The sequence below is a fragment of the Heterodontus francisci genome, chromosome X, assembly GCF_036365525.1.
Source record: "Heterodontus francisci isolate sHetFra1 chromosome X, sHetFra1.hap1, whole genome shotgun sequence".
NCBI lineage: Eukaryota > Metazoa > Chordata > Chondrichthyes > Heterodontiformes > Heterodontidae > Heterodontus > Heterodontus francisci.
In genome coordinates this window covers 29,288,113-29,311,667 of record NC_090421.1, presented here as the reverse complement: position 1 = coordinate 29,311,667, position 23,555 = coordinate 29,288,113, and positions in this window count along the sequence as shown.

Here is a 23,555-nt window from a genome sequence, read left to right as displayed (position 1 = left end):
CACTCTGAATCTCTCAGACGCTCTCTATCAGTCTCTGACACTCTCTATCACTCTCTGACCTTCTCAGACACTCTCAATCACTCTCAGAAACTCTCTATCACTCTCTGACACTCACTGACACTCTCAGCCACTCTCTGTCACTCTCAGAGACTCTCTATCACTCTCTATCAGACACTGACGCTCTCTGACATTCTCAGACACTCTCTATCACTCTCTGACACTCTCTGACACTCTCTGACACACTCTGACACTCTCTGACACTCTCTGACACTCTCTGTCGCTCTATGACTTTCTCAGACACTCTCTATCACTCCCTCTCACTCTCTGACACTCTCTGACACTCTCTGACAATCTCAGACACTCTCAGACACTATCTATCACTCTCTGAAAATCACTGACACTCTCAGACATTCTCTGTCACTCTCAGACATTCTCTGTCACTCTCTATCACTCTCTGACACTCACTGACACACTCTGAAACTCTCTATCACTCCCTGACACTCTCTTTCGCTCTCTGAAACACTCTGACACTCTCTGACACTCTCAGACACTCACTATCACTCTCTATCACTCTCTGACACCCTCTGACACTCTAAGTATCTCTCTCTCACACTCTGAATCTCTCAGACGCTCTCTATCAGTCTCTGACACTCTCTATCACTCTCTGACATTCTCAGACACTCTCTAGCACTCTCTGACACTCTCTATCACTCTCTGACACTCTCTGACACTCTCTGTCACTCTGTGACTTTCTCTGACACTCTCTATCACTCTCTATCACTCTCTGATACTCTCTGATACTCTCCGACGCTCTCAGACACTCTCTATCACTCTCTATCACTCTCTGAGCCTCTCTGACACTCTCAGACACTCTCCATCACTCTCTATCACACTCTGACGCTCTCTGACACTCTCTAACACACTCAGACACTCTCTATCACTCTCTATCACTCTCTGACATTCTCAGACACTCTTGATCACTCTCTGGCACTCTGCGACACTCTCAGACACACTCAATCACTCTCTATCACTCTCTGACACTCTTTGACACTCTCTATCACTCGATGACTCTCTCTGAAACTCTCTATCACTCTCTGAAACTCTCCATCACTCTCTGACACTCTCAATCAATCTCTGACTCTCTCTGACACACTCTGAAACTCTCTGACACTCTCACACACTCTCTATCACTCTCAAACACTCTCTATCACTCTCTGACACTCTCAGACGCTCTCTGACACTCTCAGACACTCTCTATCACTCTCTGACACTCTCTGACATTCTCAGACACTCTTGATCACTCTCTGGCACTCTGCGACACTCTCAGACACACTCAATCTCTCTCTATCACTCTCTGACACTCTTTGACACTCTCTATCACTCCATGACTCTCTCTGAAACTCTCTATCACTCTCTGAAACTCTCCATCACTCTCTGACACTCTCAATCACTCTCTGACTCTCTCTGACACACTCTGACACTCTCTGACACTCTCACACACTCTCTATCACTCTCAAACACTCTCTATCACTCTCTGACACTCTCTATCACTCTCTGACACTCTCTGATACTCTCCGACGCTCTCAGACACTCTCTAGCACTCTCTATCACTCTCTGAGCCGCTCTGACACTCTGAGACACTCTCCATCGCTCTCTGTCACACTCTGACGCTCTCTGACACTCTCTAACACACTCAGACACTCTCTATCACTCTCTATCACTCTCTGACATTCTCAGACACTCTTGATCACTCTCTGGCACTCTGCGACACTCTCAGACACACTCAATCACTCTCTATCAATCTCTGACACTCTTTGACACTCTCTAACACTCCATGACTCTCTCTGAAACTCTCTATCACTCTCTGAAACTCTCCATCACTCTCTGACACTCTCAATCACTCTCTGACTCTCTCTGACACACTCTGACACTCTCTGACACTCTCACACACTCTCTATCACTCTCAAACACTCTCTATCACTCTCTGACACTCTCTGACACTCTCAGACGCTCTCTGACACTCTCAGACACTCTCTATCACACTCTGAAACTCTCTGACACTCTCTATCAATCTCTGACACTCTCAGACACTCTCTGACACTCTCAGACTCTCTCTATCACTCTCTGAAACTCTCTATCACTCTCTGACAATCTCAATCACTCTCTGACTCTCTCTGACACACTCTGACACACTCTGACACTCTCTGACACTCTCACACACTCTCTAACACTCTCAAACACTCTCCATCACTCTCTGACACTCTCTGACACTCTCAGACGCTCTCTGATACTCTCAGACACTCTCGATCACACTCTGAAACTCTCTGACACTCTCTGACACTCTCAGACACTCTCTATCAATCTCTGTCACACTCTGACACACTCTGACACTCTCTGACAGTCTCAGACACTCTCAGACACTCTCTATCACTCTCTGACACTCACTGACACTCTCAGACACTCTCTATCTCTCTCTGACACTCTCTGACACTCTCTGACGCTCTCTCACAGTCTCTGACACTCTCTATCACTGTATGACACTCTCAGACACTCTCAGACACTCTCAGACACTCTCTATCACTCTCTGACACTCACTGACACTCTCAGACACTCTCTATCACTCTCTGACACACTCTGACACTCTCTGACGCTCTCTGACACTCTCTGACACTCTCTATCACTGTATGACACTCTCTGACACTCTCTATCACTCTCTGAAACTCTCTTTGGCTCTCTGACACTCTCAGACACTCTCTATCACTCTCTATCACTCTCTGACACTCTCTGACACTCTCAGAATCTCTCTCTCACTCTCTGAAACTCTCAGACACTCTCTATCGCTCTCTGACACTCTCTATCACTCTCTGACATTCTCTGACAATCTCTATCACTCTCTGACACTCACTGACACTCTCAGACACTCTCTGTCACTCTCAGACACTCTCTATCACTCTATATCACTCTCTGACACTCTCTGTCACTCTATGACACTCTCTGACACTCTCTATCACACTCTGACACTCTCTGACACTCTCTGACACTCTCCGACGCTCTCAGACACTCACTATAACTGTCTATCACTCTCTGACCCTCTCTGACACTCTCTGTCACACTCTGAAACTCTCTGACGCTCTCTGACACTCAATGACACTCTCTGACACTCCATATCACTCTCTATCACTCTCTGACACTCTCTGGCAATCTCTGACACCCTCAGACACTCTCTATCAATCTCTATCACTCTCTGACACTCTCTATCACTCTCTGACACTCTCTATCACTCTCTGAAACTCTCTGACACTCTATCACTCAATGACACTCTCTGAAACTCTCTATCACTCAATATCACTCTCTGACACACTCTGACACACTCTGACACTCTCTGACACTCTCAGACACTCTCTGACACTCTCAGACACTCTCCATCACTCTCTGACACTCTCTATCCCTCTCAGACACTCTCAGACACTCTCAGACACTCTCTATCACTCTCTTTCACTCTCTATCCCTCTCAGACACTCTCAGACACTCTCAGACACTGTCAGACACTCCCTATCACTCTCTATCACTCTCTGACACTCTCTGACTCTCTCAGACACTCTCTATCAATCTTTATCACTCTCTGACACTCTCAGACACTCTCTATCACACTCTCTCACTCTCTGACACTCTCTGACAATCTCAGACACTCACAGACACTCTCTATCACTCTCTGACACTCAGTGACACTCTCAGACATTCTCTGTCACTCTCAGACAATCTCTGTCACTCTCTATCACTCTCTGACACTCTGACACTCACTGACACTCTCCGTCACTCTCAGACACTCTCTGTCACTCTCAGACACACTCAGACACTCTCAGACACTCTCGATCACACTCTGAAACTCTCTATCTCTCCCTGACACTCTATTTGGCTCTCTGACACACTCTGACACTCTCTGACACTCTCAGACACTCTCCATCACTCTCTGACACTCTCTATCCCTCTCAGACACTCTCAGACACTCTCAGACACTCTCTATCACTCTCTTTCACTCTCTATCCCTCTCAGACACTCTCAGACACTCTCAATCACTCTCAGACACTCTCAGACTATGTCAGACACTCTCAGGCACTCTCTATCACTCTCTGACACTCTCTATCACTCTCTGACATTCTCTGACACTCTCTATCACTCTCTGACACTCACTGACACTCTCAGACACTCTCTGTCACTCTCAGACACTCTCTATCACTCTATATCACTCTCTGACACTCTCTAGCACTCTCTGACACTCTCTGACACTCTCTGTCACTCTATGACACTCTCTGACACGCTCTATCACACTCTGACACTCTCTGACACTCTCTGACACTCTCCGACGCTCTCAGACACTCACTATAACTGTCTATCACTCTCTGACCCTCTCTGACACTCTCTATCACTCTCTGACACTCTCTATCACTCTCTGAAACTCTCTATCACGCTCTATCACTCTCTGACACTCTCTGTCACACTCTGAAACTCTCTGACGCTCTCTGACACTCAATGACACTCTCTGAAACTCCATATCACTCTCTGACACTCTCTATCACTCTCTGAAACTCTCTGACACTCTATCACTCAATGACACTCTCTGAAACTCTCTATCACTCAATATCACACTCTGACACACTCTGACACACTCTGACACTCTCTGACACTCTCAGACACTCTCTGACACTCTCAGACACTCTCCATCACTCTCTGACACTCTCTATCCCTCTCAGACACTCTCAGACACTCTCAGACACTCTCAGACACTCTCTATCACTCTCTTTCACTCTCTATCCCTCTCAGACACTCTCAGACACTCTCAGACACTCTCAATCACTCTCAGACACTCTCAGACTATGTCAGACACTCTCAGACACTCTCTATCCCTCTCAGACACTCTCAGACACTCTCTATCACTCTCTTTCACTCTCTATCCCTCTCAGACACTCTCAGACACTCTCAATCACTCTCAGACACTCTCAGACTATGTCAGACACTCTCAGACAATCTCTATCACTCTCAGACACTCTCTATCACTCTCTGACACTCTCTGACACTCTCTGACACTCTCAGACACTCTCTAACACTCTCAGACACTCTCTATCAGTCTCTATAACTCTCTGACACTCTCTATCACTCTCTGACACTCTCTGACACTCTCAGACACTCTCTGACACTCTCAGACACTCTCAATCACTCTCTGACTCTCTCTGACACACTCTGACACTCTCTGACACTCTCAGACACTCTCAATCACTCTCTGACTCTCTCTGACACACTCTGACACTCTCAGACACTCTCAGACACTCTATATCACTCTCTGACACTCTCTATCCCTCTCAGACAATCTCAGACACTCTCAAACACTCTCTATCACTCTCTGACACTCTCTGACACTCTCAGACACTCTCTAACACTCTCAGACACTCTCTATCACTCTCTATAACTCTCTGACACTCTAAATCACTCTCTGACACTCTCTGACACTCTCAGACACTCTCAATCACTCTCTGACTCTCTCTGACACACTCTGACACTCTCTGACACTCTCAGACACTCTCCATCACTCTCAGACACACTCTGACAATCTCTGACACTCTCAGACACTACCTATCAATCTCTATCACTCTCTGACACTCTCTATCACTCTCTGACACTCTCTATCACTCTCTGAAACTCTCTGACACTCTATCACTCAATGACACTCTCTGAAACTCTCTATCACTCAATATCACACTCTGACACACTCTGACACACTCTGACACTCTCTGACACTCTCAGACACTCTCTATCACTCTCTGACATTCTCTGACACTCTCTATCACTCTCTGACACTCACTGACACTCTCAGACACTCTCTGTCACTCTCAGACACTCTCTATCACTCTATATCACTCTCTGACACTCTCTAGCACTCTCTGACACTCTCTGACACTCTCTGTCACTCTATGACACTCTCTGACACGCTCTATCACACTCTGACACTCTCTGACACTCTCTGACACTCTCCGACGCTCTCAGACACTCACTATAACTGTCTATCACTCTCTGACCCTCTCTGACACTCTCTATCACTCTCTGACACTCTCTATCACTCTCTGAAACTCTCTATCACGCTCTATCACTCTCTGACACTCTCTGTCACACTCTGAAACTCTCTGACGCTCTCTGACACTCAATGACACTCTCTGAAACTCCATATCACTCTCTGACACTCTCTATCACTCTCTGAAACTCTCTGACACTCTATCACTCAATGACACTCTCTGAAACTCTCTATCACTCAATATCACACTCTGACACACTCTGACACACTCTGACACTCTCTGACACTCTCAGACACTCTCTGACACTCTCAGACACTCTCCATCACTCTCTGACACTCTCTATCCCTCTCAGACACTCTCAGACACTCTCAGACACTCTCAGACACTCTCTATCACTCTCTTTCACTCTCTATCCCTCTCAGACACTCTCAGACACTCTCAGACACTCTCAATCACTCTCAGACACTCTCAGACTATGTCAGACACTCTCAGACACTCTCTATCCCTCTCAGACACTCTCAGACACTCTCTATCACTCTCTTTCACTCTCTATCCCTCTCAGACACTCTCAGACACTCTCAATCACTCTCAGACACTCTCAGACTATGTCAGACACTCTCAGACAATCTCTATCACTCTCAGACACTCTCTATCACTCTCTGACACTCTCTGACACTCTCTGACACTCTCAGACACTCTCTAACACTCTCAGACACTCTCTATCAGTCTCTATAACTCTCTGACACTCTCTATCACTCTCTGACACTCTCTGACACTCTCAGACACTCTCTGACACTCTCAGACACTCTCAATCACTCTCTGACTCTCTCTGACACACTCTGACACTCTCTGACACTCTCAGACACTCTCAATCACTCTCTGACTCTCTCTGACACACTCTGACACTCTCAGACACTCTCAGACACTCTATATCACTCTCTGACACTCTCTATCCCTCTCAGACAATCTCAGACACTCTCAAACACTCTCTATCACTCTCTGACACTCTCTGACACTCTCAGACACTCTCTAACACTCTCAGACACTCTCTATCACTCTCTATAACTCTCTGACACTCTAAATCACTCTCTGACACTCTCTGACACTCTCAGACACTCTCAATCACTCTCTGACTCTCTCTGACACACTCTGACACTCTCTGACACTCTCAGACACTCTCCATCACTCTCAGACACACTCTGACAATCTCTGACACTCTCAGACACTACCTATCAATCTCTATCACTCTCTGACACTCTCTATCACTCTCTGACACTCTCTATCACTCTCTGAAACTCTCTGACACTCTATCACTCAATGACACTCTCTGAAACTCTCTATCACTCAATATCACACTCTGACACACTCTGACACACTCTGACACTCTCTGACACTCTCAGACACTCTCTGACACTCTCAGACACTCTCCATCACTCTCTGACACTCTCTATCCCTCTCAGACACTCTCAGACACTCTCAGACACTCTCTATCACTCTCTTTCACTCTCTATCCCTCTCAGACACTCTCAGACACTCTCAGACACTCTCAATCACTCTCAGACACTCTCAGACTATGTCAGACACTCTCAGACACTCTCTATCCCTCTCAGACACTCTCAGACACTCTCTATCACTCTCTTTCACTCTCTATCCCTCTCAGACACTCTCAGACACTCTCAGACACTCTCAGACACTCTCAATCACTCTCAGACACTCTCAGACTATGTCAGACACTCTCAGACAATCTCTATCACTCTCAGACACTCTCTATCACTCTCTGACACTCTCTGACACTCTCAGACACTCTCTAACACTCTCAGACACTCTCTATCAGTCTCTATAACTCTCTGACACTCTCTATCACTCTCTGACACTCTCTGACACTCTCAGACACTCTCTGACACTCTCAGACACTCTCAATCACTCTCTGACTCTCTCTGACACACTCTGACACTCTCTGACACTCTCAGACACTCTCAATCATTCTCTGACTCTCTCTGACACACTCTGACACTCTCAGACACTCTCAGACACTCTATATCACTCTCTGACACTCTCTATCCCTCTCAGACAATCTCAGACACTCTCAAACACTCTCTATCACTCTCTGACACTCTCTGACACTCTCAGACACTCTCTAACACTCTCAGACACTCTCTATCACTCTCTATAACTCTCTGACACTCTATATCACTCTCTGACACTCTCTGACACTCTCAGACACTCTCAATCACTCTCTGACTCTCTCTGACACACTCTGACACTCTCTGACACTCTCAGACACTCTCCATCACTCTCAGACACACTCTGACAATCTCTGACACTCTCAGACACTACCTATCACTCTCTGACACTCTCTGACACTCTCTGACACTCTCTGACACTCTCAGACACTCTCTATCACTCTCTATAACTCTCTGACACTCTCTATCACTCTCTGACACTCTCTGACACTCTCAGACACTGTCTGACACTCTCAGACACTCTCAATCTCTCTCTGACTCTCTCTGACACACTCTGACACTCTCGGACTCTCTCTATCACTCTCAGACACTCTCTATCACTCTCAGACACTCTCTATCACCCTCTGACACTCCCTGACACTCTCAGACACTCTCTGACAGTCTCATACACTCTCTATCAATCTCCATCACTCATTGACACACTCTGACACACTCTGACACTCTCTGACAGTCTCAGACACTCTCAGACACTCTATATCACTCTCTGACACTCACTGACACTCGCAGACACTCTCTGTCACTCTCAGACACCTCAGAAACTCTCTATCACTCTCTGACACTCTCTGACACTCTCTGACGCTCTCTGACAGTATCTGACACTCTCTATCACTCTATGACACTCTCTGACACTCTCTATCACTCTCCATCAATCTCTGACACTCTCTGACACACTGAGACACTCTCTATCACTCTCTGACACACTCTGACAGTCTCTGACACTCTCAGACTCTCTCAGACACTCTCTGACACTCTCTGACACACTCTGACACTCTCTATCACTCTCTATCACTCTCTATCTCTCTCTGACACTCTCTGACACTCTCAGACACTCTCTCTCACTCTCTGACACTCTCTGACACTCTATATCACTCTCTGAAACTCTCTGACACTCTCTGACACTCTCAGACACTCTCAGACACTCCCTATCACTCTCTATCACTCTCTGACAGTCTCTGACTCTCTCAGACACTCTCTATCACTCTCTGACAGTCTCTATCAATCTTTATCACTCTCTGACACTCTCAGACACTCTCTATCACACTCTCTCACTCTCTGACACTCTCTGACAATCTCAGACACTCACAGACACTCTCTATCACTCTCTGACACTCAGTGACACTCTCAGACATTCTCTGTCACTCTCAGACAATCTCTGTCACTCTCTATCACTCTCTGACACTCTGACACTCTCAGACACTCTCCGTCACTCTCAGACACTCTCTGTCACTCTCAGACACACTCAGACACTCTCAGACACTCTCGATCACACTCTGAAACTCTCTATCTCTCCCTGACACTCTCTTTGGCTCTCTGACACACTCTGACACTCTCTGACACTCTCAGACACTCTCTATCACTCTCTATCACTCTCTGACACTCTATGACACTCTCAGAATCTCTCTCTCACTCTCTGAAACTCTCAGACACTCTCTATCACTCTCTGACACTCTCTATCACTCTCTGACATTCTCAGACACTCTATATCACTCTCTGACAATCACTGACACTCTCAGACACTCTCTGTCACTCTCAGACACTCTCTATCACTCTATATCACTCTCTGACACTCTCTATCACTCTCTGACACCCTCTGTCACTCTATGACTCTCACTGACACTCTCTATCACACTCTGACACTCTCTGACACTCTCTGACACTCTCCGACGCTCTCAGACACTCACTATAACTGTCTATCACTCTCTGACCCTCTCTGACACTCTCTATCACTCTCTGACACTCTCTATCACTCTCTGAAACTCTCTATCACGCTCTATCACTCTCTGACACTCTCTGTCACACTCTGAAACTCTCTGACGCTCTCTGACACTCAATGACACTCTCTGACACTCCATATCACTCTCTATCACTCTCTGACACTCTCTGGCAATCTCTGACACCCTCAGACACTCTCTATCAATCTATATCACTCTCTGACACTCTCTATCACTCTCTGACACTCTCTATCACTCTCTGAAACTCTCTGACACTCTATCACTCAATGACACTCTCTGAAACTCTCTATCACTCAATATCACTCTCTGACACACTCTGACACACTCTGACACTCTCTGACACTCTCAGATACTCTCTGACACTCTCAGACACTCTCCATCACTCTCTGACACTATCTATCCCTCTCAGACACTCTCAGACACTCTCAGACACTCTCTATCACTCTCTTTCACTCTCTATCCCTCTCAGACACTCTCTGACACTCTCAGAATCTCTCTCTCACTCTCTGAAACTCTCAGACACTCTCCATCACTCTCTGACACTCTCTATCCCTCTCAGACACTCACAATTACTCTCAGACACTCTCAGACAATGTCAGACACTCTCAGACAATCTCTATCACTCTCAGACACTCTCTATCACTCTCTGACACTCTCTGACACTCTCTGACACTCTCAGACACTCTCTATCAGTCTCTATAATTCTCTGACACTCTATATCACTCTCTGACACTCTCTGACACTCTCAGACACTCTCAATCACTCTCTGACTCTCTCTGACACACTCTGACACTCTCTGACACTCTCAGACACTCTCCATCACTCTCAGACACACTCTGACAATCTCTGACACTCTCAGACACTCTCAGACACACTATATCACTCTCTGACACTCACTGACACTCACTGACACTCGCAGACACTCTCTATCACTCTCTGACATTCTCTATCCCTCTCAGACAATCTCAGACACTCTCAGACACTCTCTATCACTCTCTGACACTCTCTGGCAATCTCTGACACCCTCAGACACTCTCTATCAATCTCTATCACTCTCTGACACTCTCTATCACTCTCTGAAACTCTCTGACGCTCTATCACTCAATGACACTCTCTGAAACTCTCTATCACTCAATATCACTCTCTGACACACTCTGACGCACTCTGACACTCTCAGACACTCTCTGACACTCTCAGACACTCTCCATCACTCTCTGACACTCTCTATCCCTCTCAGACACTCTCAGACACTCTCTATCACTCTCTTTCACTCTCTATCCCTCTCAGACACTCTCAGACACTCTCAGACACTCTCAATCACTCTCAGACACTCTCAGACTATGTCAGACACTCTCAGACAATCTCTGACACTCTCAGACACTCTCTCTCACTCTCTGACACTCTCTGACACTCTATATCACTCTCTGAAACTCTCTGACACTCTCTGACACTCTCAGACACTCTCAGACACTCCCTATCACTCTCTATCACTCTCTGACACTCTCTGACTCTCTGAGACACTCTCTATCACTCTCTGACAGTCTCTATCAATCTTTATCACTCTCTGACACTCTCAGACACTCTCTATCACACTCTCTCACTCTCTGACACTCTCTGACAATCTCAGACACTCACAGACACTCTCTATCACTCTCTGACACTCAGTGACACTCTCAGACATTCTCTGTCACTCTCAGACAATCTCTGTCACTCTCTATCACTCTCTGACACTCTGACACTCTCAGACACTCTCCGTCACTCTCAGACACTCTCTGTCACTCTCAGACACACTCAGACACTCTCAGACACTCTCGATCACACTCTGAAACTCTCTATCTCTCCCTGACACTCTCTTTGGCTCTCTGACACACTCTGACACTCTCTGACACTCTCAGACACTCTCTATCACTCTCTATCACTCTCTGACACTCTATGACACTCTCAGAATCTCTCTCTCACTCTCTGAAACTCTCAGACACTCTCTATCACTCTCTGACACTCTCTATCACTCTCTGACATTCTCAGACACTCTATATCACTCTCTGACAATCACTGACACTCTCAGACACTCTCTGTCACTCTCAGACACTCTCTATCACTCTATATCACTCTCTGACACTCTCTATCACTCTCTGACACCCTCTGTCACTCTATGACTCTCACTGACACTCTCTATCACACTCTGACACTCTCTGACACTCTCTGACACTCTCCGACGCTCTCAGACACTCACTATAACTGTCTATCACTCTCTGACCCTCTCTGACACTCTCTATCACTCTCTGACACTCTCTATCACTCTCTGAAACTCTCTATCACGCTCTATCACTCTCTGACACTCTCTGTCACACTCTGAAACTCTCTGACGCTCTCTGACACTCAATGACACTCTCTGACACTCCATATCACTCTCTATCACTCTCTGACACTCTCTGGCAATCTCTGACACCCTCAGACACTCTCTATCAATCTATATCACTCTCTGACACTCTCTATCACTCTCTGACACTCTCTATCACTCTCTGAAACTCTCTGACACTCTATCACTCAATGACACTCTCTGAAACTCTCTATCACTCAATATCACTCTCTGACACACTCTGACACACTCTGACACACTCTGACACTCTCTGACACTCTCAGATACTCTCTGACACTCTCAGACACTCTCCATCACTCTCTGACACTCTCTATCCCTCTCAGACACTCTCAGACACTCTCAGACACTCTCTATCACTCTCTTTCACTCTCTATCCCTCTCAGACACTCTCTGACACTCTCAGAATCTCTCTCTCACTCTCTGAAACTCTCAGACACTCTCCATCACTCTCTGACACTCTCTATCCCTCTCAGACACTCACAATTACTCTCAGACACTCTCAGACAATGTCAGACACTCTCAGACAATCTCTATCACTCTCAGACACTCTCTATCACTCTCTGACACTCTCTGACACTCTCTGACACTCTCAGACACTCTCTATCAGTCTCTATAACTCTCTGACACTCTATATCACTCTCTGACACTCTCTGACACTCTCAGACACTCTCAATCACTCTCTGACTCTCTCTGACACACTCTGACACTCTCTGACACTCTCAGACACTCTCCATCACTCTCAGACACACTCTGACAATCTCTGACACTCTCAGACACTCTCAGACACTCTATATCACTCTCTGACACTCACTGACACTCACTGACACTCGCAGACACTCTCTATCACTCTCTGACATTCTCTATCCCTCTCAGACAATCTCAGACACTCTCAGACACTCTCTATCACTCTCTGACACTCTCTGGCAATCTCTGACACCCTCAGACACTCTCTATCAATCTCTATCACTCTCTGACACTCTCTATCACTCTCTGACACTCTCTATCACTCTCTGAAACTCTCTGACGCTCTATCACTCAATGACACTCTCTGAAACTCTCTATCACTCAATATCACTCTCTGACACACTCTGACACACTCTGACACTCTCAGACACTCTCTGACACTCTCAGACACTCTCCATCACTCTCTGACACTCTCTATCCCTCTCAGACACTCTCAGACACTCTCTATCACTCTCTTTCACTCTCTATCCCTCTCAGACACTCTCAGACACTCTCAGACACTCTCAATCACTCTCAGACACTCTCAGACAATGTCAGACACTCTCAGACAATCTCTGACACTCTCAGACACTCTCTCTCACTCTCTGACACTCTCTGACACTCTATATCACTCTCTGAAACTCTCTGACACTCTCTGACACTCTCAGACACTCTCAGACACTCCCTATCACTCTCTATCACTCTCTGACACTCTCTGACTCTCTCAGACACTCTCTATCACTCTCTGACACTCTCTATCAATCTTTATCACTCTCTGACACTCTCAGACACTCTCTGTCACACTCTCTCACTCTCTGACACTCTCTGACAATCTCAGACACTCACAGACACTCTCTATCACTCTCTGACACTCAGTGACACTCTCAGACATTCTCTGTCACTCTCAGACAATCTCTGTCGCTCTGTATCACTCTCAGACACTCTGACACTCTCAGACACTCTCCGTCACTCTCAGACACTCTCTGTCACTCTCAGACACTCTCAGACACTCTCAGACACTCTCTATCACTCTCTATCACTCTCTGACACTCTCTGACACTCTCAGAATCTCTCTCTCACTCTCTGAAACTCTCAGACACTCTCTATCACTTTCTGACACTCTCTATCACTCTCTGACATTCTCAGACACTCTATATCACTCTCTGACACTCACTGACACTCTCAGACACTCTCTGTCACTCTCAGACACTCTCTATCACTCTATATCACTCTCTGACACTCTCTATCACTCTCTGACACTCTCTGACACCCTCTGTCACTCTATGACTCTCACTGACACTCTCTATCACACTCTGACACTCTCTGACACTCTCTGACACTCTCCGACGCTCTCAGACACTCACTATAACTGTCTATCACTCTCTGACCCTCTCTGACACTCTCTATCACTCTCTGACACTCTCTATCACTCTCTGAAACTCTCTATCACGCTCTATCACTCTCTGACACTCTCTGTCACACTCTGAAACTCTCTGACGCTCTCTGACACTCAATGACACTCTCTGACACTCCATATCACTCTCTATCACTCTCTGACACTCTCTGGCAATCTCTGACACCCTCAGACACTCTCTATCAATCTCTATCACTCTCTGACACTCTCTATCACTCTCTGACACTCTCTATCACTCTCTGAAACTCTCTGACACTCTATCACTCAATGACACTCTCTGAAACTCTCTATCACTCAATATCACTCTCTGACACACTCTGACACACTCTGACACTCTCTGACACTCTCAGACACTCTCTGACACTCTCAGACAATCTCCATCACTCTCTGACACTCTCTATCCCTCTCAGACACTCTCAGACACTCTCAGACACTCTCTATCACTCTCTTTCACTCTCTATCCCTCTCAGACACTCTCTGACACTCTCAGAATCTCTCTCTCACTCTCTGAAACTCTCAGACACTCTCCATCACTCTCTGACACTCTCTAAACCCCTCTCAGACACTCACAATCACTCTCAGACACTCTCAGACAATGTCAGACACACTCAGACAATCTCTATCACTCTCAGACACTCCATATCACTCTCTATCACTCTCTGACACTCTCTGGCAATCTCTGACACCCTCAGACACTCTCTATCAATCTCTATCACTCTCTGACACTCTCTATCACTCTCTGACACTCTCTATCACTCTCTGAAACTCTCTGACACTCTATCACTCAATGACACTCTCTGAAACTCTCTATCACTCAATATCACTCTCTGACACACTCTGACACACTCTGACACTCTCTGACACTCTCAGACACTCTCTGACACTCTCAGACAATCTCCATCACTCTCTGACACTCTCTATCCCTCTCAGACACTCTCAGACACTCTCAGACACTCTCTATCACTCTCTTTCACTCTCTATCCCTCTCAGACACTCTCTGACACTCTCAGAATCTCTCTCTCACTCTCTGAAACTCTCAGACACTCTCCATCACTCTCTGACACTCTCTAAACCCCTCTCAGACACTCACAATCACTCTCAGACACTCTCAGACAATGTCAGACACACTCAGACAATCTCTATCACTCTCAGACACTCTCTATCACTCTCTGACACTCTCTGACACTCTCTGACACTCTCAGACACTCTCTATCAGTCTCTATAACTCTCTGACACTCTATATCACTCTCTGACACTCTCTGACACTCTCAGACACTCTCTGACACTCTCAGACACTCTCAATCACTCTCTGACTCTCTCTGACACACTCTGACACTCTCTGACACTCTCAGACACTCTCCATCACTCTCAGACACACTCAGACACTCTCTGACACTCTCAGACACTCTCAATCACTCTCTGACTCTCTCTGACACACTCTGACACTCTCTGACACTCTCAGACACTCTCCATCACTCTCAGACACACTCTGACAATCTCTGACACTCTCAGACACTCTCAGACACTCTCAGACACTCTATATCACTCTCTGACACTCACCGACACTCACTGACACTCGCAGACACTCTCTATCACCCTCTGACACTCTCTATCCCTCTCAGACAATCTCAGACACTCTGAGACACTCTCTATCACTCTCTGACACTCTCTGACACTCTCAGACACTCTCTAACTCTCTCAGACACTCTCTATCACTCTCTATAACTCTCTGACACTCTCTATCACTCTCTGACACTCTCTGACACTCTCAGACACTCTCAATCACTCTCTGACTCTCTCTGACACTCTCTGACTCTCTCTGACACTCTCTATCACTCTCAGACACTCTCTATCACTCTCTGACACTCCCTGACACTCTCAGACACTCTCTGACAGTCTCATACACTCTCTATCAATCTCCATCACTCTCTGACACACTCTGACACACTCTGACACTCTCTGACAGTCTCAGACACTCTCAGACACTCTATATCACTCTCTGACACTCACTGACACTCGCAGACACTCTCTGTCACTCTCAGACACCTCAGAAACTCTCTATCACTCTCTGACACTCTCTGACACTCTCTGACGCTCTCTGACAGTATCTGACACTCTCTATCACTCTATGACACTCTCTGACACTCTCTATCACTCTCTATCAATCTCTGACACTCTCTGACACACTGAGACACTCTCTATCACTCTCTATCACTCTCTGACACACTCTGACAGTCTCTGACACTCTCAGACTCTCTCAGACACTCTCTGACACTCTCTGACACTCTCTATCACTCTCTATCACTCTCTATCTCTCTCTGACACTCTCTGACACTCTCAGACACTCTCTCTCACTCTCTGACACTCTCTGACACTCTATATCACTCTCTGAAACTCTCTGACACTCTCTGACACTCTCAGACACTCTCAGACACTCCCTATCACTCTCTATCACTCTCTGACACTCTCTGACTCTCTCAGACACTCTCTATCACTCTCTGACACTCTCTATCAATCTTTATCACTCTCTGACACTCTCAGACACTCTCTATCACACTCTCTCACTCTCTGACACTCTCTGACAATTTCAGACACTCACAGAGACTCTCTATCACTCTCTGACACTCAGTGACACTCTCAGACATTCTCTGTCACTCTCAGACAATCTCTGTCACTCTCTATCACTCTCTGACACTCTGACACTCTCAGACACTCTCCGTCACTCTCAGACACTCTCTGTCACTCTCAGACACACTCAGACACTCTCAGACACTCTCGATCACACTCTGAAACTCTCTATCTCTCCCTGACATTCTCTTTGGCTCTCTGACACACTCTGACACTCTCTGACACTCTCAGACACTCTCTATCACTCTCTATCACTCTCTGACACTCTCTGACACTCTCAGAATCTCTCTCTCACTCTCTGAAACTCTCAGACACTCTCTATCACTCTCTGACACTCTCTATCACTCTCTGACATTCTCAGACACTCTATATCACTCTCTGACACTCACTGACACTCTCAGACACTCTCTGTCACTCTCAGACACTCTCTATCACTCTATATCACTCTCTGACACTCTCTATCACTCTCTGACACTCTCTGACACCCTCTGTCACTCTATGACTCTCACTGACACTCTCTATCACACTCTGACACACTCTGACACTCTCTTACACTCTCCGACGCTCTCAGACACTCACTATAACTGTCTATCACTCTCTGACCCTCTCTGACACTCTCTATCACTCTCTGACACTCTCTATCACTCTCTGAAACTCTCTATCACGCTCTATCACTCTCTGACACTCTCTGTCACACTCTGAAACTCTCTGACGCTCTCTGACACTCAATGACACTCTCTGACACTCCATATCACTCTCTATCACTCTCTGACACTCTCTGGCAATCTCTGACACCCTCAGACACTCTCTATCAATCTCGATCACTCTCTGACACTCTCTATCACTCTCTGACACTCTCTATCACTCTCTGAAACTCTCTGACACTCTATCACTCAATGACACTCTCTGAAACTCTCTATCACTCAATATCACTCTCTGACACACTCTGACACACTCTGACACTCTCTGACACTCTCAGACACTCTCTGACACTCTCCATCACTCTCTGACACTCTCTATCCCTCTCAGACACTCTCAGACACTCTCAGACACTCTCCATCACTCTCTGACACTCTCTATCCCTCTCAGACACTCTCTGACACTCTCAGAATCTCTCTCTCACTCTCTGAAACTCTCAGACACTCTCCATCACACTCTGACACTCTCTATCCCTCTCAGACGCTCACAATCACTCTCAGACACTCTCAGACAATGTCAGACACTCTCAGACAATCTCTATCACTCTCAGACACTCTCTATCACTCTCTGACACTCTCTGTCACTCTCTGACACTCTCTGACACTCTCAGACACTCTCTATCAGTCTCTATAACTCTCTGACACTCTATATCACTCTCTGACACTCTCTGACACTCTCAGACACTCTCAGACACTCCATATCACTCTCTATCACTCTCTGACACTCTCTGGCAATATCTGACACCCTCAGACACTCTCTATCAATCTCTATCACTCTCTGACACTCTCTATCACTCTCTGACACTCTCTATCACTCTCTGAAACTCTCTGACACTCTATCACTCAATGACACTCTCTGAAACTCTCTATCACTCAATATCACTCTCTGACACACTCTGACACACTCTGACACTCTCTGACACTCTCAGACACTCTCTGACACTCTCAGACACTCTCCATCACTCTCTGACACTCTCTATCCCTCTCAGACACTCTCAGACACTCACAGACACTCTCTATCACTCTCTTTCACTCTCTATCCCTCTCAGACACTCTCAGACACTCTCAGACACTCTCAGACTCTCTCAGACAATGTCAGACACTCTCAGACAATCTCTATCACTCTCAGACACTCTCTATCACTCTCTGACACTCTCTGACACTCTCTGACACTCTCAGACACTCTCTATCAGTCTCTGACACTCTCTGACACTCTCAGACACTCTCTGACACTCTCAGACACTCTCAGACACTCTATATCACTCTCTGACACTCACTGACACTCACTGACACTCGCAGACACTCTCTATCACTCTCTGACACTCTCTATCCCTCTCAGACAATCTCAGACACTCTCAGACACTCTCTATCACTCTCTGACACTCTCTGACACTCTCAGACACTCTCTAACACTCTCAGACGCTCTCTATCACTCTCTATAACTCTCTGACACTCTCAGACACTCTCAATCACTCTCTGACTCTCTCTGACACACTCTGACACTCTCCGACACTCTCAGACACACTCCATCACTCTCAGACACACTCTGACAATCTCTGACACTCTCAGACACTCTCAGACACTCTATATCACTCTCTGACACTCTCTGACACTCTCAGACACTCTCCATCACTCTCAGACACACTCTGACAATCTCTGACACTCTCAGACTCTCTCCATCACTCTCAGACACACTCTGACAATCTCTGACACTCTCAGACACTCTCAGACACTCTCAGACACTCTATATCACTCTCTGACACTCACTGACACTCACTGACACTCGCAGACACTCTCTATCACTCTCTGACACTCTCTATCCCTCTCAAACAATCTCAGACACTCTCAGACACTCTCAATCACTCTCAGACACTCTCAGACAATGTCAGACACTCTCAGACAATCTCTATCACTCTGAGACACACTCTATCACACTCTGACACTCTCTGACACACTCAGACACTCTCTAACACTCTCAGACACTCTCTATCACTCTCTATAACTCTCTGACACTCTCTATCACTCTCTGACACTCTCTGACACTCTCAGACACTCTCTGACAATCTCAGACACTCTCAATCACTCTCTGACTCTCTCTGACACACTCTGACACTCTCTGACAGTCTCAGACACTCTCCATCACTCTCAGACACACTCTGACAATCTCTGACACTCTCAGACACTCTCAAACACTCAATATCACTCTCTGACACTCCCTGACACTCGCAGACACTCTCTATCACTCTCTATCACTCTCTGACACTCTCTGACACACTGAGACAATCTCGATCACTCTCTATCACTCTCTGACACACTCTGACAGTCTCTGACACTCTCAGACTCTCTCAGACACTCTCTGACACTCTCTGACACACTCTATCACTCTCTATCACTCTCTGACACACTCTGACACTCTCTGACACTCTCAGAAACTCTCTATCACTCTCTATCAACCTCTGACACTCTATATCACTCTCTGAAACTCTCTGACACTCTCTGACACTCTCTGACACTCAATGACACTCTCTGACACTCCCTATCACTCTCTATCACTCTCTGACACTCTCTGACACTCTCTGACACTCTCTATCACTCTCTGACACTCTCTATCAATCTTTATCACTCTCTGACACTCTCTGACAATCTCAGACACTCTCTATCACTCTCTCTCACTCTCTGACACTCTCTGACACTCTCTGACACTCTCTGACAATCTCAGACACTCACAGACACTCTCTATCACTCTCTGACAATCAGTGTCACTCTCAGACATTCTCCGTCACTCTCAGACACTCTCTGTCACTCTATGTCACTCTCAGACACACTCAGACACTCTCAGACACTCTCTATCACACTCTGAAACTCTCTATCACTCCCTGACACTCTCTTTCGCTCTCTGACACACTCTGACACTCTCTGACACTCTCAGACACTCTCTATCACTCTCTATCATTCTCGGACACACTCTGACACTCTCAGAATCTCTCTCTCACTCTCTGAAACTCTCAGACACTCTCGATCACTCTCTGACACTCTCTATCACTCTCTGACATTCTCAGACACTCTCTATCAGTCTCTGAAACTCTCTATCACTCTCTGACACTCTCTGACACTCTCTATCACTCTCTGACACTCACTGACACTCTCAGACACTCTCTGTCACTCTCAGACACTCCCTATCACTCTCTATCACTCTCTGACACTCTCTATCACTCTCTGACACTCACTGACACTCTCCGTCACTCGATGCCTCTCTCTGACACTCTCTATCACACTCTGACACTCTCTGACACTCTCTGAAACTCTCCGACGCTCTCAGACACTCACAGTAACTCTCTATCACTCTCTGACCCTCTCTGACACTCTCTATCACTCTCTGACACTCTCTATCACTCTCTGAAACTCTCTATCACGCACTATCACTCTCTGACACTCTCTATCACACTCTGAAACTCTCTGACACTCTCTGACACTCAATGACACTCTCTGACACTCCCTATCACACTCTATCACTCTCTGACAATCTCTGACACCCTCAGACACTCTCTATCAATCTCTATCACTCTCTGACACTCTCTATCACTCTCTATCACTTTCTGACACTCTCTATCACTCTCTGACACTCTCTATCACTCAATGACACTCTCTGAAACTCTCTGACACACTCTGAAACTCTCTGACACTCTCAGACACTCTCTATCACTCTTTATCACTCTCTGGCACTTTCTGACACTCTCAGACACATTCAATCACTCTCTATCACTCTCTGACACAATTTGACACTCTCGATCACTCTCTGACACTCTCAGACACTCTCTTTCACTCTCTGACACTCTCTATCCCTCTCTGACTCTCTCTGACATTCTCAGACACTCTCAGACACTCTCAATCACACTCTGACACTCTCTGACACTCTCAGACACTCTCTATCACTCTCTGACACTCTCTATCACTCTCTGACACTCTCTGACACTCTCTGACACTCTCTATCACTCTCTGACACTCTCTGACACTCTTGATCACTCGATGACACTATCTGACACTCTCTATCACTCTCTATTACTCTCTGACACACTCTGACACTCTCAGACACATTCAATCACTCTCTATCACTTTCTGACCCTCTTTGTCACTCTCGATCACTCTATGACACTCTCTGACATTCTCTATCACTCTCTTTTACTGTCTGACACACACTGACACTCTCTGACACTCCCAGACACACTCTGACACTCTCTGACTCTCTCGGACACACTCTATCACTCGCTGACAATCTCTGACACTCTCAGACACTCTCAGACACTCTCAATCACTCTCAGACACTCTCAGACAATCTCTATCACACTCAGACACTCTCTATCACTCTCTGACACACTCAGACACTCTCAGACACTCTCTATCACTCTCTATCCCTCTCTGACACTCTCAGACACTCTCTGACACTGTCAGACACTCTCTATCACTCTCTGTCACTCTCTATCACTCTCAGACACTCTCAGACTCTCCCCGAAACTCTCAATCACTCTCTGACACTCTCTGACACTCTCTATCACTCTCTGACACTCTCTGACACTCTCTGACACTCTCTATCACTCTCTGACACTCTCTATCAATCTTTATCACTCTCTGACACTCTCTGACAATCTCAGACACTCTCTATCACTCGCTCTCACTCTCTGACACTCTCTGACACTCTCTGACAATCTCAGACACTCACAGACACTCTCTATCACTCTCTGACAATCAGTGTCACTCTCAGACATTCTCCGTCACTCTCAGACACTCTCTGTCACTCTATGTCACTCTCAGACACACTCAGACACTCTCAGACACTCTCTATCACACTCTGAAACTCTCTATCACTCCCTGACACACTCTTTCGCTCTCTGACACACTCTGACACTCTCTGACACTCTCAGACACTCTCTAACACTCTCTATCATTCTCTGACACGCTCTGACACTCTCAGAATCTCTCTCTCACGCTCTGAAACTCTCAGACACTCTCTATCACTCTCTGACACTCTCTATCACTCTCTGACATTCTCAGACACTCTCTGACACTCTCAGAATCTCTCTCTCACTCTCTGAAACTCTCTGACACTCTCTATCACTCTCTGACACTCTCTATCACTCTCTGAAACTCTCTATCACGCGCTATCACTCTCTGACACTCTCTATCACACTCTGAAACTCTCTGACACTCTCTGACACTCAATGACACTCTCAGACACTCACTATAACTCTCTATCACTCTCTGACCCTCTCTGACACTCTCTATCACTCTCTGACACTCTCTATCACTCTCTGAAACTCTCTATCACGCGCTATCACTCTCTGACACTCTCTATCACACTCTGAAACTCTCTGACACTCTCTGACACTCAATGACACTCTCTGACTCTCCCTATCACTCTCTATCACTCTCTGACACTCTCTGACAATCTCTGACACCCTCATGCACTCTCTATCAATCTCTATCACTCTCTGACACTCTCTATCACTCTCTATCACTTTCTGACACTCTCTATCACTCTCTGACACTCTCTATCACTCAATGACACTCTCTGAAACTCTCTGACACACTCTGACACTCTCTGAAACTCTCAGACACTGTCTATCACTCTTTATCACTTTCTGGCACTTTCTGACACTCTCTGACACTCTCAGAC